Consider the following 13,662-nt stretch of genomic DNA (forward strand, 5'->3'; position numbering starts at 1 on the left):
TCTTCTATATCACTAATTCTCTCTCCTGCCTCATTTATCCTAGCAGTGAGAGCCTCCATTTTTTATTGCACCTCATTAATAGCTTTTCTGATTTTGACTTGGTTAGATTTTAGTTCTTTTATTTCTCCAGAAAGGGTTTCTCTAATGTCTTCCATGCTTTTTTCAAGCCCAGCTAGTATCTTTAAAATCGTCATTCTGAACTCTAGTTCTGACATCTTACTAATGTCCATATTGTTTAGGTCCCTGGCAGTCAGTACTGCCTCTTGTTCTGTTTTTTGAGGTGATTTTTTTCATCTTGTCATTTTGTCCAGAGGAGAAAAGATGAATGAGAGAACAAAATGCTAACAGCATAACAATGTCCCCAGAAAATATACACTAAACAAATCAGAAGAGACCTGAAACCAGGGGAAAGAAAGGGAAAGAAAGAAAAAGGAAAAAGATAAAAACAAACAAAAACAGAATATGATCAAATATGATCAGGCTCGTGCATAGATCAGTGCCACACACTAGATTTTGGGCGTATTTTGGTCTGTTAGAAGAAAGTGCCTCCCAAAATATTAAAGAAAGAAAAGCTTATATTTGTACAAAAATAAGGGTAAATACAATGAAGGGATGGAATATGAGTGTAAAGATGAAAATTATAAACAATTTTATAAAAGGAATTGATAAGAAGTTGGTTGATAAAAGAAAGAAGAGGATTTAAAAAAAGGGGGGGGAGAGAATGTGATCAGGCAAGAGACTAGAACAAAGACATACACTAGAGATTTAGGGTATATTTTGGTCTGTTAGAAGAAACTGTATCCCAAAATTTTAAAGAGAGAACAACTTATATATATATATACATATATATATATATATATACATATATATATATATATATATGTATATATATATACCACATTTAAGGTTAACTACTATGAAGGGATAGAATATGACTCTAAAAATGAAAAAATAAAAAAAAGATTTTTAAAAAAAGGGATTGATAAGATTTTGAAAAAGTGAAAAAGAATAATTTAAAAAAAAGAAAGGAAAAGCTAAAAAAGAAAATTAAAAAAATTAACTTTGAAAGACTAAAGAATCATTAGATAAAAGCCATGAATTCTATGTGCTGTATTCACCTAGTGCTGGAGTTCTGCAGCTCTCATTGGTCGGTAAACTTGGTCTTGGCTGGCTGTTGTTGCTGATCTTCTGGGGTAGGGGCCTTTTGTTGTTGTTCTCAAATGCCTTTGTCAGAGGTGGAATTGCCCCACACTTGCTGGGGGCCAGGCTAACTTATCTGCTCGGGTTTGCTCTCGGGAGCTTTTGTTCCTTGGAAGCTTTCCATACAGCTTTGGAGGATGAGAGTGAAAATGGCGGCCCCTCAATCTCCACCCCGGAGGAGCCGAGAACTCAGGGCCCCACTCCTCAGTGAGCCCCCAGAGAAGAGCAGTCAATCACTCCCATCTCCCTGGTCTCCTGCAGCACTCTGTGCTCACCCGGCCTGTGTCCGAGCGTTTCTATCTCTGGCACATGACCCCGTGTGGTGTCTCCAAACCCAGGAGATTCCTGATGTGTGCTCCCATGCTGCTTCTCCAGGGGCAGTAAGGGGGTTCTCCCTGGATCTGCTGCTTGTTGGGTCCCTGCTGTAAGAGCAGTGGCCTGACAGTGCTGTGGATCACGGTTTATGAAAGCCCCAAGCTAAGAGCCCAATCCTCGGCTCTGTCTCTGCAGCTGGCTTCCCTGCTCTGATACCTGGAAGCTCTGCAGCACTCAGGCACCCCTGGTCTTTCTGTGACCCTGAGGGTCCTGAGACCACACTGTCCCAGCGAGAGTTCCACCCCCCGCTTAGCCACTGGAACAATGTCCCTCAGCAGAGCTGAATTCTAAAATTTCCGATTTTGTGCTCTGCTGCTCTATCACTTGCCAGTAGTGGCTGACGGAGGCCTCCTCCCCTGTGATCTATCTTCCCGAATATTGCCTCAGATTCACTTCTCCGCAGGGCCTACCTTCCAGAAAGTGGTCGCTTTTCCGTTCAGAGAGTTGCTGCTATTCGTTTCTTCTACCTCGTTGAGTTTGTAGGTGTTCAGAATGGTTTGATCCCTATTTAGCTGAATTCCTGGGACCAGACGAAATTTAGGTCTCCTACTCCTCCACCACCTTGCTCTGAGATCTTATTATTCTTATAACCCACTATCAGTTTTGTTCTTGTCTTCTTGCTAGTAGTCTTATCAAATTTCCAGTTGCTTGATTCAACATAAGGCATAATAGGAAAACCTAAGAAAGAAATATCTGTGTTTATTTTTTTTTAAATTTGGTTTCTTCTTTTTTTAAAAGACTATTTATTTGACAGAGAGAGAGAGAGAAAGAGCGAGTATAAGCAGGGGGAGCAGCAAGCAGAGGCAGAGGGAGAAGCAGGATCCCAGGCTGAGCAGGGAGCCTAATGCAGGGCTGGATTTCAGGACCCTGGGTACATGACCTGAGCTGAAGGCAGAGACTTAACCAACTGAGCCACCCAGGTACCCCGAAATATCTGTGCTTTAGCACACAGAGAGGAAAGTGTGATAGCTGTAAAGTAACTAATTTTAATAATCTGGATCTATTTAACTTTGTCAACCAAAGAAAAATAATTATCATTCCTGCCTGTCTGAAAAGTCAGAAGAGCCCATCTGTGTAGGATTCAGAAAATTTGCCTTCTTTCTGAGGAGTCTCAGAGATAATATTCAATAAAAAGCCCACCAGTCTCATTTACTCGGCATGAAAGGATACTGAATGCCACCAGACCTGCAGTGAATGACTTTTTGCTCCTCATTTAATCACAGCAAAAATCGTTTTCACACAGCAATGGATAGGAGACTTTCAAACTAATAAAATAATACTTTCTAAAGAAATTTGCAAGAACAATTGTAATGACCAGTGGAAATTATCCAGTAAAATTGTAGTAGAACTATAAGAAGAACTACAGGACTAAGAACACTGTTTGTTGATAGGGTATGTGGGATTCTTCACTTGAGACATAAGAACAAGTTCTAATATTAAAGATCAAATCTGAATTGGAAATAGCCAATAATAAGTGAATAATATTTCAAGGAACTTAAAATGCATTACTAATGTAAACCACTAAATTATTCTTCATGTTGACCAATTAGAACACTATATGTGCATCACAGAATTTTGCTGTTAACTATTTTTATCTTTTATTTTTTGCTTTTCTTCCTACATATTTTTATATTAAAACTTTTGTGTGCAAAAAAATGTTTTGTGTGAAGTGAATGAATAAACACATACCAAGAGTTCATTATTCATATATTTTTAGTTTCCCACTTATGATACAAAGTTCATCCACTGGATGTATTTTGTTGCTTTCCAATAGTCTAAATATTGGACCACATAAATTGAAAGAGTATACTTTCTTAATCATTCACAAAACAGACAGAATCTAATTTCCTCAAACTTTTTTTTGTCCTATATGTCCTATAATTTGATTCTCCTATTAGTTTATTTAGTTAAACATTTATTTATGTATTTATTTTTTAAATTTTATTATGTTATGTTAGTCGCCATACAGTACATCATTAATTTTTGATGTAGTGTTCCATGATTCATTGATCACGTATAACACCCAGTGCTCATTGCAAAACATGCCCTCCTTAATACCCATCACCAAGCTAACCCATTCTCCCCCTCCCCCTCCCCTCTGAAACCTTCAGTTTGTTTCCCCGTAGTCCATAGTCTCTCATGGTTTATCTCCCTCTCTGATTCCCACCCCCCTTCATTTTTCCCTTCCTTCTCCTATATCCTCCATGCTATTCCTTATGTTCCACATATAAGTGAAACCATATGATAATTGTCTTTCTCTACTTAACTTATTTCACTTAGCATAATCCCCTCCAGTTCCATCCATGTCAATGCAAATGGTGAATATTCATCCTTTCTGATGGCTGAGTAATATTCCACTGTATATATGGACCACATCTTCTTTATCCACTCATCTGTTGAAGGGCATCTCAGCTCCTTCCACAGTTTAGCTATTGTGGACATTGCTGTTATGAACATTGGGGTACGTGTGCCCCTTCTTTTAATCACATCTGTATCTTTGGGGTAAATACCCAGGAGTGCAATTGCTGGGTCATAGGGTAGCTCTATTTTTAACTTTGTGAAGAACTTCCAAACTGTTTCCAAATTGGCTGTACCAACTTACATACCCACCAACAGTGTAAGAAGGTTCCCCTTTATCCACATCCTCGACAACATTTGTTGTTTACTGCCTTGTCAATTTTTGCCATTCTAACTGGTTTAAGGTAGTATTTCAATGTGGTTTTGATTTGAATTTCCCTGATGGGTAATGATGTTGAACATATTTTCATGTGTCTGTTAGCCATTTGATTGTCTTCTTTGGAGAAGTGACTGTTCATGTCTTCTGCCCATTTTTTGACTTGATTATTTGTTTTTTGGGTGTTGAATTTGAGAAGTTCTTTATAGATCTTGGATATCAGCCCTTTATCTGTAGCATCATTTGCAAATATTTTCTCCCATTCCATGGGTTACCTCTTTGATTTGTTGACTGTTTCCTTTGCTGTGCAGAAGTTTTTTATCTTGATGAAGTCCCCAAAATTCATTTTTGCTTTTGTTTCCTTTGCCTTTGGAGACATATCTTGAAAGAAGTTGCTGTGGCCAATGTCGAAGAGGTTACTGCCTATGTTCTCCTCTAGGTTTTTAATGGATTCTTGTCTCACATTGAAGTCTTTCATCCATTTTCAGTTTATCTTTGTGTATGGTGTAAGAGAAAGGTCAAGTTTCATTCTTCTGTATATAGCTGTCCAATTTTCCCAGCACCATTTATTGAAGAGACTGTCTTTGTTCCACTGGATATTTTTTCCTGCTTTGTCGAAGATTGACCATAGAGCTGTGGGTCCATATCTGGGCTCTCTATTCTGTTCCATTGTGCTCTATTCAGTTTTTGTGCCACTATCATGCTGTCTTGGTGATCACAGCTTTGTAATATAGCTTGAAATCAGGCAACGTGATGTTTCCAGCTTTGTTTTTCTTTTTCAACATTTCCTTGGAGATTCAGGGTCTTTTCTGGTTCCATACAAATATTAGGATTGTTTGTTTCAGCACTTTGAAAAATGCCATTGGTGTTTTGTTTGGGATCGCATTGAAAGTATAGATTGCTCTGGCAGCATAGACATTTTAACAATGTTTATTCTTCCAATCCATAAGCATGAAATGTTTTTCCATCTTTCGGTGTCTTCTTCAATTTCTTTCATAAGTGTTCTGTGGTTTTTAGAGTATAGATCCTTTACCTCTTTGTTTAGGTTTATTCCAAGGTATCTTATGGTTTTTCACGCTATTATAAATGCAATTGATTTCCTAATTTCTCTTTCTACAGTTGCATTGTTAGTGTATAAGAAAGCAACTAATTTCTGTGCATTGATTTTGTATCCTGCCACATTACTGAATTGCTGTATGATTTCTAGTAATTTGGGGTGGAGTCTTTGGGTTTTCCACATAAAGTATCATGTCATCTGTGAAGAGAGTTTGACTTCTTTGCCGATTTGAACACCTTTTATTTCTTTTTGTTGTCTGATTGCTGATGCTAGGACTTCTAGTAATATGTTGAACAATAGTGGTGAGAGTGGGCATCCTTGTCATGTTCCTGATCTTAAGGGAAAGGATTTCATCCTTTCCCCATTGAAAATGATATTCGCTGTGGGCTTTTCATAGATGGATTTTATGAACTTGAGGAATATTCCCTCTATCACTATACTCTGAAGACTTTAATCAGTAAAGGAGGCTGTATTTTGTCCAATGATTTTTCTGCATCAATTGAGAGGACCGTATGGTTCTTCTCTCTCCTCTTATTGTGTTTTATCATATTGACTGATTTGTGAAGGTTGAACCACCCTTGCGTCCTGGGGGTAAATCACACTTGGTCGTGGTGGATGATCCTTTTAATGTATTGTTGGATCCTATTAGCTAGGATTTTGTTGAGAATTTTTTTTTAAAGATTTTATTTATTTATTTGAGACAGAGAGAATGAGAGAGACAGAGAGCACATGAGAGGGGGGAGGGTCAGAGGGAGAAGCAGGCTCCCTGCCAAGCAGGGAGCCTGATGCGGGATTCGATCCAGGGACTCCAGGATCATGACCTGAGCCGAAGGCAGTCACTTAACCAACTGAGCCACCCAGGCGCCCTTGTTGAGAATTTTGAAATCCATATTCATTGGGGATATCCATCTGAAATTCCCCTTTTTGATGGGGTCTTTGCCTGGCTTGGGGATTAAGGTAATGCTGGCCTCATAGAATGAGTCTGGAAGCTTTCCTTCAGTTTCTATTTTTTTGAAATAACTTCAGGAAAATAGGTATTATTTCTTCTTTGAATGTTTGTTAGAATTCCCCTGGGAATCCATCAGGCCCTGGACTCTTGTTTTTTTGGGAGGTTTTTGATCACTGCTTCAATTTTGTTACTGGTTATTGGTCTATTCAGGTTGTCAATTTCTTCCTATTTCAGTCTTGGTAGTTTATAAATTTCCAGGAAGGCATCCATTTTTTCCAGTTTGCTCAATTTATTGGCATATAGTTGTTGCTAATAATTTCTAATAATTATTTCTATTTCTTTGGTGTTAGTCATGATCTCTCCCTTCCATTCATAATTTTATTAATTTGGGTCCCATCTCTTTTCTTTTGGATAAGTCTGGCCAGTGGTTTATTGATCTTATTAATTCTCTCAAAGAACCAGCTTCTAGTTTCATTGATCTGCTCTACTGTATTTCTGGTTTCTAGTTCATTGATTTCTGTTCTTATCTTAATTATTTCTCTTATCCTGATTGGCTTAGGCTTTATTTGTTATTCTTTCTCCAGTTCTTTATGGTGTAAAATTAGTTTTTGTATTCGAGATTTATCTATTTTTGAGTGAGGCTTGGATGGCTATATATTTCCCCCTAGGACTGCTTTTGCAGTATCCCATAACTTGTGGACCTATGTGTTTTCATTCTTACTGGTTTCCATGATTTGTCTAAGTTCTTTGATTTCCAGGTTGACCCAAACATTCTTAAGCAGGATGGTCTTTAGCATCCACGTGTTTGAATTTCTTCCAATTTTTTTCTTGTGATTGAGTTTCAGTTTCAAAGCATTGTGATCTGAGAATATGCAGGGAATAATCTCAGTCTTTTGGTATCAGTTGAGACATGATTTGTGATCCCGTATGTGGTCTATTCTGGAGAAAGTTCCATGTGCGCTCGAGAAGAATGAGTATTCTGTTGTTTTAGGGTGGAATGTTCTGTATATATCATGAAGTCCATCTGGTCCAGTGTGTCATTCAAAGCTCTTGTTTCTTTGTTGATTTTCTGCTTAGATGATCTGTCTATTGCTGAGAGTAGAGTGTTGAGGTCTCCTACAATTAACGTATTATTATCAGTATGTCTCTTTATTTTGGTTAACAGTTGGCTTATGTAGTTGGCTTCTGCCATGTTGGGGGCATAGATATTTACAATTGTTAGATCTTCTTGTTGGATAGACCCTTTAAGAATGATATAGTGTCCTTCTGTATCTCTTACTATAGTCTTTAGCTTAAAATCTAATTTGTCTGATTTGAAAATTGCTACCCCAAGTTTCTTTTGAGGTCCATTGGCATGAAAAATTCTTCTCCATCCCCTCACTTTCAGTCTGGATGTATATTTAGGTTCAAAATGAGTCTCTTGTACACAGCATATGGATAGGTCCTGTTTTTTTATCCAGTCTGCAACACTGTGCTGTTTCATGGGGGCATTTAGGGCATTCACATTGAGAGTGATTATTGAACAATATGAAGATATGATTTTATTGTCATTATGTTGCCTGTGAAGTCCTTGTTACTGTAGATTGTCTCTGTAAATTTCTGTTCTATATCACTTTTGGGGTCTTTCTCCTTTTATAGAACCCCCATTAATATTTGTTGCAGGCCCGGCTTGGTGGTCACATACTCTTTCAGTTTCTGCCGGTCTTGGAAGCTCCTTTTCTCTCCATCCATTCTCAATGACAGCCTTGCTGGATATTGTATCCATGGCTGCATGTTCTTCTCATTTAATATCCTGAATATGTTTTGCCAGTCCTTTCAGGCTTGCCAGGTTTCTGTGGACAGGCCTGATGTTATGCTGATGTTCCTCCCTCTTTATGTAAGAAATCTCTTCCTCCTAGCTTTTTTCAATACTTTTCCTTGGATCTAATATTTGCTAATTGTACTATTATGTGGCATGGTGTCAGTCTGTTCTCATTGATCTTTGGAGGGGTCCTCTCTGCCTCTTGGACATGAATACTTGTTTCCTTTCCTAGATTAAGAAAGTGCTCCACTACGATTTGCTCAAATATATCTTCTAGACCTCTCTCTCTCCACCCCATCAGGGATCCCAATCATTCTGATATTGGGTCGTTTCATTGAGTCATTAATCTCTCTCAGTTTGATCCCTTTGGCTTTAATCTGTTTTTCCCAGGCCTCCTCGGTTTCCTTTTTTGGTATCATCTTATCTTCTAGTTCGCTAATTTGTTCTTCTGCCTCATTTATCCTGGCAGATTATCTAGTTTATTTTATTTTTTTTAAAGATTTTATTTATTTATTCATGAGAGACAGAGAGAGAGAGAGAGGCAGAGGGAGAAGCAGGCTCCCATAGAGCAGGGAGCCCAATGCGGGACTCGAATCCAGGACCCTGGGATCATGACCTGAGCCAAAGGCAGACACTTAACCATCTGAGCCACCCAGGTGTCCCAGAGTATCCAGTTTAGACTGCATTTCATTCATAGCATTTTTATTTTATTTTATTTTATTTATTTATTTATTTTTTTTCATTCATAGCATTTTTAAGTTCGGTCTGATTAGATCTCATTTCTGCCATTTGAGATTCTATATTGTCTCTAATAATTTTCTGAAGCCTAGATATCGACTTCATAATTGTTACTCTGAAGTCTATTTCTGACATCTTGCTTATATCCATATCCATTAGGTCTGTGGCAGAGACCACAGTCTCTGATTCTTTTCTTTTTGGGGATTCCTCCTCTAGTCATTCTGTTGGGGGGTGGTTGAGGGCATGTACGAAGTCCAAAGTATTAACCACAACCCAAGCAAGATGCACCTGTTTTATAGGGATCTTAGGGTTGTTGTCCTCTTGTTCTTCCAGCCTTTCTTCTGGGGGAGGGGCTTGCCCTGCTGTTACTCAGGCAACCCTGTTTGGGCAGAGTTGACCTGTCCCATGTGGGTGGGGGATGGGCTCAGTGACAACTGGTGTTTTGGGGCTTTTGCTCTCTGGCATCTTTCCTTGGTGTCTTTTTGCTTCTCTGTGAGTCATAGCAGAAATGACTACATCCAAACTTCTGTCTCAGAGTGGAGAGATTGCAGCCTGCTCTTCACTGAACTCTCCAGGCCACACTGTCTCCATTTCTGTCTGTACTGCTAAAAACTGCAGTCTCCTGGGTTGTGTGCCCCACAGCAGCACTCCCAGATGTCACTCCCAGGGCCAGGCACTCTGCCTTTTGTGCATCTAAAACTACAAGCTGCCCCCAGTTCACATGCATGCACCCATAGCTCCAGGTTTCTGCCTGGGGGCTTCCCTAATGTCCCCCTGCTGCTACCAGTCTGGGAGTCTATGCTACGTCCCCAGCAGGGGAAGCTTTTGTGCTCTGGTGTTATCTCACCTTCCTGGCGCAAGTTTATGCAGGCTCCCTCCCCATTCTGTTTTATCTTCCGATATATGCCCACAGAATCATGGCTCCCTGCACTTCATACCTCAAGACTGACCACCAGAGATATTCTGTTTGTAGAGATCCAGATATATCTTCTTACATCTCAGGCTGATTTTGTGGGTGTTCAGAATGGTTTGGTAGATATCCAGCTTAATTCAGGGGAATGGTTGAAATAGGGTCCCCTACTCCTCCGCCATCTTTTTTCTCCCCCTATTTAAACTTCGTATAATTTTTAGATAATATATATTCACACAGTTGTAAGAAATAAAACATAGAAACACCAAGTACACTTTACACAGTTCCCCTCAATGATAACATCTTGAAAACTATAGTACAATACCACAACCAATATATTGACATAAATACAATTTACTTATTCAGATTTTCTCTTCTTACATATACACATTTGTGTATATTAATGTTTAGATTCATGCAGATTTGTTCTTATATATGCCACCACAATCAATACTAAACAGTTCATGATTGCAAGGATCCCTGATGTTGTCCTTTAATAATCAAACACATGCAACCTTCCCTGTATCCTACTTTAACACTTGGCCATCAGTTCTCCATTTCCATAACATTGTATTTTTATGAATGTTATAAGGAGATGTCAGAGAAAATGGAATACTAAGGAAGTCTGAAATACTGTTCATCCTTAAAAGTAATGACAAACAAAGCAAATAGAATTAACTTTTTTTTGGAAGTTAACCCAAACTTTGCAGCAATTCAAAAGATTGCAGCAACCCATTTCTAAGAAAAATGGGTGAATATCAATAAGGAGAAAGAGTTTTGGAGAACTTTAGCTTGCTCTTGTCTGATATTACACTCCCTAGCTCAGCAGTAGCTTTGAAATAATACACATTCTCAGTCCTGGAGAGAGCAACATGCACCTCTTTCTCAAAGGATTGTTATTATTTGATCAGCCTGGTAACTCACTGGGAGACCACCTGAAAATATTTGTATTGTTTTGCCCAGGTCAGAACTCATGGAGTGCTCAAACCACTACATGGGGTTATTTGTTGAATAATTTGCAAGCACATATTTTACTCACTGATGACAGAAATGATGAATAATAGTTGAGAGAAATAAGAGACTAACCAAAAAGTTTAGAAGGAAATGTTGGGGAATAAAATGTACATAAAGGTTTTAAAACTTTGAACGTATTTCTGAGAATTTAGAGAATAATATGCATGCCCAGTGCTGTGCACATGCTCAGAAAAGACCAGAGAAGACTCTCAGCCCCCACTTCTGGTTGACCTTGAGGCTCTGCACAAGCAGGAAGTGAACACTAAGGCAGAGATGTAAACTTCCCAGCTGAGTGTTGAAGGAGTGACTGAACTTGCACAAAGAGCCCCTTCACAAAATATAAGAAAGATTTTGATTCCAGGAGTATAAGGAAACCTCTGTCTAATCATTAGCTGACTATAAAGCTGATAAATCAAAGACATCAATGGTCAATAAAAATACAGACTTTATAGAATTAGTTCAGAAAAGTTACTAAACAAACAAAACAAATCACAACCTCAACAGCAACAAAGGCAAACCCTGGAGAGAAGAAAAAGAAATCTGATTTCCAGAGTTGTTGCATTACAATATTTTAAAAATGCTTAGTTTTCAACAAAAAAAATTAAAGGACTGCAAAGAAACAGAATTATAGGTCATACACAAGAAATAAATAATCAAGAGATACTATCCCTGAAGAAGCCTAGATGTTGGCTATATTAGATAAATAATTTAAACAATCTATTGTAAATATATTTGGAGTCAAAGGAAATCATAATAAAGTACTAAAGAAAAATATGAGTCCAATGTGTCATAAAACTGAAAAGATCATTAAAGAGATACAATTTCTGGAGTTGAGAAATACAAGTGGACTTAAAAGTTCACAAGATTGGATAAACAGCAGATTTGAGCAGGCAGAAGAAAGTATCAATAAATTTGAATAGGGTCAATGCAGGTTATCCACTCTGAAAAATGGAAAGAAAAAAAGAAAGTATGAAGAAATCAAATAGAACCTAATAGTACTGTTGGACATCATCAAATGCATCAACATATGCATAATGGAAGTGTCAGAAAGAATGGACAGAGACAAAAGAATAGAAATAATATTTGAACAAATAATGGCTAAGAAAACCCAAATTTGATGAAAACCTTTACTTACACATCTGAGAAATTCAACAAACTCCAAGATAAACTTTAAAAGATCTACACTTAGTTGCTGTACCAACACGACCCAAACGATGGTCCTTGCTCCATTCCTGCTGTTTAGCAGCAGCCACCGCTGCTGCCCTGTGATCTCTGGTTTCACTTCATCCTTCTCTTCCTGCTGAGCCACTTTCCTTTAGAGCTATGACCATCATCTCCGTCTTGCAGCGGTAGTCACTTGTCTTGGGTGCCTGCCTTGCACTCCTGGGCTTTTCCACTCACAGGTTGCCATCTGTAGGGCCCAGAATTAACTGTGGCCCTACAGGTGGCAACTATAGTCCCACCACCTTTACCACAGATCCCAGGCCCCAGGGTACTGCCCCTTACCCTTTTCATCCCTCACTTTCTGGGGGGAAATGTTCTCTCCCTGACCCCTCAACCTTGCACCCCATCACCTCTGTCCACCTGTTGTCTAGCTAGGGCAGGAGGCACACCCCTTGGAAAGCAAGCAACAAAGAAGGAGTGAAAGAAGAAAGTGTGGGCCAGCCCAGAAAGGCAACTGCCCAGTCACTTACATGAGTACCAGCAGCACCAGCAGAGCCTCAAGGACTGGCAAAGCTCTGAGACTGTCGCAAGCAGAGCGCAGGAAATCCTGATCCAGACCGTCAATTTGCCCCCCACCCCCCGGGTCCTGCAACCACAACCAAAACTGAAGAAGTAAGTCCTTTCCCTGCCGTCTGTGGAGCCTGGCCAAACCTTGTTCAGAAGAGAGGTTTTAAAATCAAAGATGGGAAAATTGGAGAAAATTGCCATTCCCCACAGCCAGCTTGTTCATGGTACACATTTGTGTGAACAACCAAAGATAGAAGAGTAAATATAATTTACCACTAACCAAGATTATCTCTGCAAGAAGAAATGAAAATAACTTTTGACAGGATTCTGTTTCATCCAATATAATTCAGAAGCAGAAAAAAAAAAAAAACTTTTTAAAAATACTGAGAACATTGCAAATATACATTTGGAGAAATCAGCATTTCTAACTGAGGTGAACCAAAAGGAAAATTATGTTGGGGGCAAAGTTTACTGATCCACCTTCTCCTCTGTTCTTCCAAAACCTCCTAGTCATTGTATGGGAAACACTACTGGAAATTCCAACTACAACAGGGAGTTAATGGCAGTACACTTAAAGGCTCACCTGGGGCACCTGGGGTCAGTCAGTTAAGCATCTGACTCTTGGTTTCCACTCAGGTCCTGATATCAGGTTGGTGAGATCAGCCCCGGGTCCAGCTCAGCTCCAGACTCCCTCTCCCTTGGCCCCTCCCCCACTCTATAAAATAAATACATCTTAAAAAAAAAAAAGATCTCCTCCAATTTCAAACTTAGATCTCAGATTACAGTATATCTGTAAAACATAGCTTTTTAAAAAACTCCCTGGACTCTTGAAAAGAAAATTGATAGAAATGGAAATTTGCCTTGTAACATACAAGTGCAAAAGATGAGTTTAAAAATCGCAAACAACTTGTATTATATTATATTTTGTATTTTGTAAATACTGTATACCATGTTATTTTGTGTATATTGTTCATACCTGACAGGTACATTGTAGTTTTGTTATAAAGTATATATTTTGACCTACCAAATCCTAAGTGTTTTGTATATATACAATGAAGAAATTTTAAGTGTGCTAAGGCACATGGAAGACCAATTTATTTGCAAAAGGTACTGAGATTGCTTATAAAGAAGCAGCTATCTGATATCAAGGTGAAGATCTAAATGTGAACAGTTTACTAATGCACTATAAAGTTTAAATCTGTGCCACAATCAT

The 13,662-nt window shown here is 38.7% G+C and overlaps 1 pseudogene; it reads left to right on the forward strand.

The window, feature by feature from the left end:
- Positions 1 to 12,041: 12,041 nt before the first annotated feature.
- Positions 12,042 to 13,454, forward strand: LOC110576131 (annotated as a pseudogene).
- Positions 13,455 to 13,662: the final 208 nt, after the last annotated feature.

The sequence above is a fragment of the Neomonachus schauinslandi genome, chromosome X (assembly GCF_002201575.2).
Source record: "Neomonachus schauinslandi chromosome X, ASM220157v2, whole genome shotgun sequence".
NCBI classification, from domain to species: domain Eukaryota; kingdom Metazoa; phylum Chordata; class Mammalia; order Carnivora; family Phocidae; genus Neomonachus; species Neomonachus schauinslandi.